At 46.0% G+C, this 6000-nt stretch overlaps 1 long non-coding RNA gene across 1 annotated transcript in view; it reads left to right on the forward strand.

The window, feature by feature from the left end:
* The window catches only part of LOC142069815 (uncharacterized), a 58062-nt gene extending 54154 nt beyond the window's left edge, over window positions 1-3908 (forward strand). The window contains exon 3 of the long non-coding RNA XR_012665797.1: window positions 3728-3908. This is a non-coding gene — a long non-coding RNA (uncharacterized LOC142069815). The remainder of the gene's footprint in view (window positions 1-3727) is intronic.
* The last annotated feature ends 2092 nt before the right edge of the window (window positions 3909-6000 follow it).

Genomic DNA, 6000 nt, shown 5'->3' on the forward strand with positions numbered 1-6000 from the left:
CCCACCCCAGCCTTAACGAAACCCAAAATCCTGGATCCAAATATCCCTACACAGCAGGGGTGGCAAATCCAACCACAGCTCCAAATTTAGTATCTCTCTGATGCACCGGACAGCAACCTCAGAGCCCAAGAACCCTGGGGTGAAAACCCAGCTCCATTGAAATGAATGAGAGCTTTGCCTTTGACTAAGTCACTCATGCCAAGATTGCACCCCTGCATTCTGGGGTGTGCATATTCCCTTATCTGGATCAAGATGTTGTGTCATTTGAGCCTGTTTCTACTGGAAAACAGTGCTGCAGGATAATCCTACTTAGGGAAGGGGTAGGAAGACAATCGTTCTGTGATGAAAATCCTGCTATTCTTGAGAGGATGTAGCAAGGGGGGGGTGAATAAAATGCAAAAACCAAAGCCTATAGAGGGGCCTCAGTGCTGGAGGACATGCAGCTGCCTCCCACTCCATTTTCCCTTGGTCCTGATTTATGCCTCGAGAGCAGACATTTTCCACCTGCATCTTGTTAGTAGTGGCTTTCTTCCCCGGAGGTGTAGCTGAGCTGATAAACCTTTAACAGTGTAAAACGGGGCTTAAAAATTTAACCAATGTACATTGTATGTCGCACCTGATGGCCTAAGGAAAAGAGGAAGGATGGTCCCATGGCTGGGGCACTAACTGAGCTTTGGGACAGCGGGGTTCAGTTCCCCGCTCTGCTACAAACTCTGTGATCTTGGGTAGGCCCAGATCTTCAAAAGGATTTAGGTGCCCGACTCCCCGTGAAAGCATCTACATTCCTTTGATCCGGGCCTTCGCCCGTCTGTGCCAGAATTTTCCGTCTGTAAAATGGCGGTAATAGCACTGCCTGTCTCACGAGGGCGTTGTGAGGATAACTACATTACAGACTGGGAGGCACTCTCTGCTACAAGAATTAGATCCATATAAATACCTTCATATAGACAAGACACAGAGGTGGGGCCCATCTTATAGCAAGTGGCTAAAGAGCTGGAATTGGTCAGATCCGAGGAGCAGGTCAAGGAGGGGAACCCAGGGTGAGTTGGAAGGTGAAAGTTTATGTAAATAAAGTACCCAGATGAAAGAACCAACAAATTTGCTTTTGTCAGCAATTGCTTTGAATCCTGGCAACCTAGGGAGGAAATTCAATCTATTTTCATAAAATTGTTCACGTTATTGCACTGCTGCTAATGCGTTTTTGTCTTTGTGCTCATAAACATTGACAGCTAGACAGCGCTGGAGACCGAAGTCATGGCTTATCCGCAGAACGAGTTCTACATGAATAGTGCAAGCTTACACACCCACACAATGTGCTTCAGCCCTGGGCCATAGGGACACTGCTATGGCAGTGACGGGCGCTCACTCTCCAATCGCTTTTAGGCATCTCTGCTGAGTCAGCAAAACCAGGGTCCAATTGGTGTTAAGCATGAGGGGGGTTGAGTTAAGAATTGGACTGAAACTAACACACCCGTGAGTGACCAAACCATTAAAAAATATCAAGTAAGTTTAGATCACTGTTGTTTGGCCTGGATTCATACCAGACAACGGTCCTCTATATCTTTAAGAAGACTGTCTATTTCCTGAGGTTAACATTAGGTTCTCATTACCATATCAAAGGCAGCGCAGGCAGACTCCTCCACTTGTTCCTTAGCAGAGGTGGGTGGAACACTGGGAGTTCTGATTCACAGGGATTGCTACAGAAACTTTTTTCTTTTCTTTGTCTGCTCATGTTCCCGCCTTCCAAGTTTCACTTGGAGTTTGAGGATGGAAGGCGTCCCAAAGCACGGAGCAAACTTGAGCCAAAGAAGTTGACTGTCACTTAGTTTTCAGTCACTTAGCTGAGGTTCCTCTGAGCTTCACTTGAAACCTCAGTCTCATTCAAGTGCACTGGGGGAGATGGGAGTTGGAAATGATGATCTAAGAGTCCAGTGCTGATTCTTCTGATTCTCTTTTTTTTTTTTTTTTGTTCAATATGATGCCAGGTTAATGGCTGACAAATGGGAAGTGACATGCATAGTTCCTGGAGACCAAATTACATAATAAATTAAAATACCCTCTGAAGGCACCGGTACTCTCCTATCCCTGTGCTAGATGTGAAGCCCCAGACAGGTGCAGCTGACTCGGAGCAAACTATAGATCCTGTCATTGGTGCCCATGAAAGAGACAGATTTGAACAATATCCCTTATGGGTAATAAGAGAGTTTATCCTCATCAAGGGGGATGGCTGGTGTATGTGTGATCGAGCCTTGTGGGAGGGGGTGTATTGCCCGTCTCCATGAAGGCTCATAAAAATGTGACCACACCATTTGAATTCTACAGGAACCAGAATAAACCAAAACTGGGGTTTGTGATTGATTTTTTGAGACTTTTCTTTTTTATTTTTATTTCCTCAGAGCCATTTACTTTTACCAAAATGATGCTAAGGCTTGTTCTGTAATACTATTTTCACCTTCCAGCAACTAAAAGTTCCATGACCTCCCACAATTTCAGCCCCATAAATGGCTCCCTGCGGCGTTTATAAAATGAAACACACACATATTGGCATTGGGCTGCTCACCTAATCAGGGCTGCCCAGGGGGGCAAGTGGGGCAATTTTCCCCAGGCCCTGGGCCCCACAGGGGCCCCCACGAGAGTTTTCAGGGGCCCCCATGAGAGTTTTCAGCAGCACTTCAGCAGCGGGTCCTTCAGTGCCGCTGAACACACCCAGAATGAAGGACTCTCCGCAGAAGACCCCAGGCCCCCTGAATCCTCTGGGCGGCCCTGCGCCTAATAAAAATGAGAGATGAGATTGATCCAATATTTGGCACAACCCCATTGCTATCACTTATTTAATAGCATGTAGCCTCAGGCAGCCAAAATACCCAGCGAAAGGGTCAGATTCTGGTCTCTTGCTGGTGTAAATTGGGAGTGACTCCATTGAAATCAGTGGAAACCCCCCCCCAGCCCCCCGAGTTTACACCAATGTAAGCGGGTAGAAAATCAAGCCTAAAGAGTCCAAACTTTGTGACTGTGCTCCCACATCCAGTGGTTAAAGTAGAGAAATGGACTCTGAAAGGCCATTAATGTGGATTGAAACAGGTCCCTTAGCTCTGACTGTACAAGGCAATGGGGTGGGTGGAACTGTGGGGCAATGTGACTTTCCCAAGCCAGGGATAAGAGCCGGAGCTGTGCTAGTCCATGCTCCCATTCATTTTAACTCCTATCTCCCCACCCCCAGCATCACCGTTTGTGGGCAAAGATGAGTTTCAACACCACATAGCACCAGCAGATGGCACTGCCTGTTAATCACTAGAGCTTCAGTCTCTGGATAGGGAAAAGGTGGGAACCTGCTCGAAAGATGGAAGGTTTTTATTTTAACTGTCTGAAAAGCAGTCACATGTCGCTCATGCAAAACAGTGTGAATTAGGCTGGTCGGTCGGAGTCCAGTTGTAGGTGGGAAGGGGCCCACGTCCCAGAAAGAGCTCTATCATTGGTCCGCTTGTCAGCATTTTCCGCAGAGAGCCCGAGGACTGAATGGGCCATACAGCCTGCAGCCCACTCTCACCCTTAAAGGGGGTCCCTTCCATTCAGAGTTGGGTGTGTTGGTGGGGGATGTCATGGAGCAAGCATGTCTTCGTGCTGCACATGCCCTGTTGGCTCTGTGGACATGAAGGACCCGCGCTCCATAGCAGTCAGTCTGACAGCTTTCCCCAGCACAAAAAGTCATTTCACATTTTATTGAAAGGTTTTAGAAAGAAGCAGAGCTGATGCCTGGGTGAAGGTGACACCATCCTCAGTGCTGTGCTGGAAACAGCATCCGGAACCATGTCCTGGTCCCAAAAGAGACAGAGCCAACAGTCCATCCCCACTAGGAGCTTGCTCTCTGAGAACATAAACAACTGCCACCGAACAAAAGGGGAGGCGCTGCAAAGGTAAGTGATTTTATTTTACATAAATCTCATAGGATTAGGAATGTGAGGTCAGCTGGATACATACTTATCCTGTCTGTGAGATTTCTGGTGTGAGATCGTGCTTCATCTGTATCAAGACTTCAGGAGGCTCCCGCTCCTTTGATATGCTGTCTGTGACATTCCGCCTGCCTGCATAGGAGCTGCCTCTTTCTGCAGCATATCTAGCCACGGCGGGCTGGCCTCTAGCATCAAAAGTCAAGGATCACACATGCGTAATGCAAACTATTCAGTGTTAATACAAGGAATGTACAAAGTCTGTCTTTAATGAGCATTGATCCCTGCATCCTGCATATACAACACTTGCATTCTTACTGGTATGGGGGTGTGGGGGTGGGGGGGGGGTTGCTCTACTCAGGGCCTGTTGGTGGGAAAACTCTATCTTCTGCACCCATGGCTTTCTTACTTGCTGCCATGGGGACGGGGGGAGGTGATGATCATGTAGGGCAATGCTCAGGTACTGGAACTTGAACCAGTCTGATGGAGGGATTTTGAAGGTAAAGGTTGATACCCAAACCAAGGTTTGGGGCCTAAATTCAGGTTGAATTCAGCCATGTATTGAATGGTAAGTCAGTGCAGAGAGTGGAGCGCTGGGCGGATGGGCTCTCCATGGCCTATGTTGTTGCGTGGATGGATTACTGCGTTCTGCACTAATTATAATAAAAGTGGGCAGCATCTACAGAGTATTTCGGCTACAAGCCATGGCAATTTGCACACTTGCCACCTCCAGGCAGCAGTCTGAATCAGACAGGAGGGGGCAGTGTCCTCTTGCTAGCTGGAGATGAGAAAAAGACATTTCACAGCTGCAGCACTTTATATATCCAGAAGCTGTGGACCATGTAAAGGAGGCTGATGTTTATACATGTGAATGCCCAAAAGTATCTGCTCCAGCCTAACTCATCCAATTCCCATTTGCTTTAAACCAAAGCCTCTCCTAAACAGAACTGTGTGGTTAGGTCTCCCCAGGAATCATTTTCCAGTTGCTTCTCAAATACCTGGACCTACTTCTTTTTATCCAGTTTTTGATGTCCCCCAAACCTGTCAAATTAATAGGGGATCGGCATTTTCTCCAATAGGCTGGTTGACTCTAAATGCGGTAATCAGATAATTTAGGCCCCAAACCAAGGTTTCTGTAACCTACTAACCTAATACTTCATGTATCCCATTTCTGATGGCATCATCAGGAAAGACATGGACCTAGATGGTAAAATGAGGTCTTGATGTGAAGAACATGCCCAGCAGATGTTACATCTCAGAAGGGACAGCCGATCTCTTGTTTTCTAACAGGTGGAAGTTCTAACTTTTAACCTAATAATAACCAGAAGTTTTTCATTAACAGTGCTTTTAAAACCTCTCTGGAAACAGCTTTGCTATTGGTGGTGCATGGATTTAAAGAGTCCTCTGCAGTGTTTGCATCCCAGACAACATAGCGCTGGCCTAGTGCATGAAAACCAAGAGGTGCAACTGACTAGTCTCATTGTCTAAGCTGCCTGAAATGCAAAAAGTAACATTCTTTCATTTTTATTGGTCCTAAAACATTGGTAACGAGGCTGGTAAGGAAGTGAGTTTAAGTACATGATTTTGAAACCCAAGTGATCCTCTGATCCATGTTTACTGAGCTTTATTTAAAGCTGCAAGTATTTCCTATTAATTAGCGTGGCCAACACTTTTGAAGTTTAAAAACTTATACTAGTCCAGGCTGTCTGTGGGGTGAATAAGAAGGGGGTTATAGACTGCACACTAGAGCGGGATTTTCCATTTTGCAAGAAATTCCAAAACTTCCTCCCAAAAATGGGTCTGAAACAGATCACAAACGAATACTGAAATTTCCCACAAACTGAAATTCAGGGGCGAGGGGGTGTGTGAAATCATTTTGGATCAATCAAAGTGTTCCATTTTGGTAAAATGTTAAACAATTGAAACAAAAGGTTGTTTCAAAATAGAAAATGGGAACATTCCATTCTGGGTTTTTTTCCTGAATGAAATGTTGTCAAAATCAACACACTTCTGAAAAATGTTCTGCTTTCAGTAAATTGGCATTTTCCAAAGG

This window comes from Caretta caretta, chromosome 22 (genome assembly GCF_965140235.1).
Source record: "Caretta caretta isolate rCarCar2 chromosome 22, rCarCar1.hap1, whole genome shotgun sequence".
Lineage (NCBI taxonomy): Eukaryota > Metazoa > Chordata > Testudines > Cheloniidae > Caretta > Caretta caretta.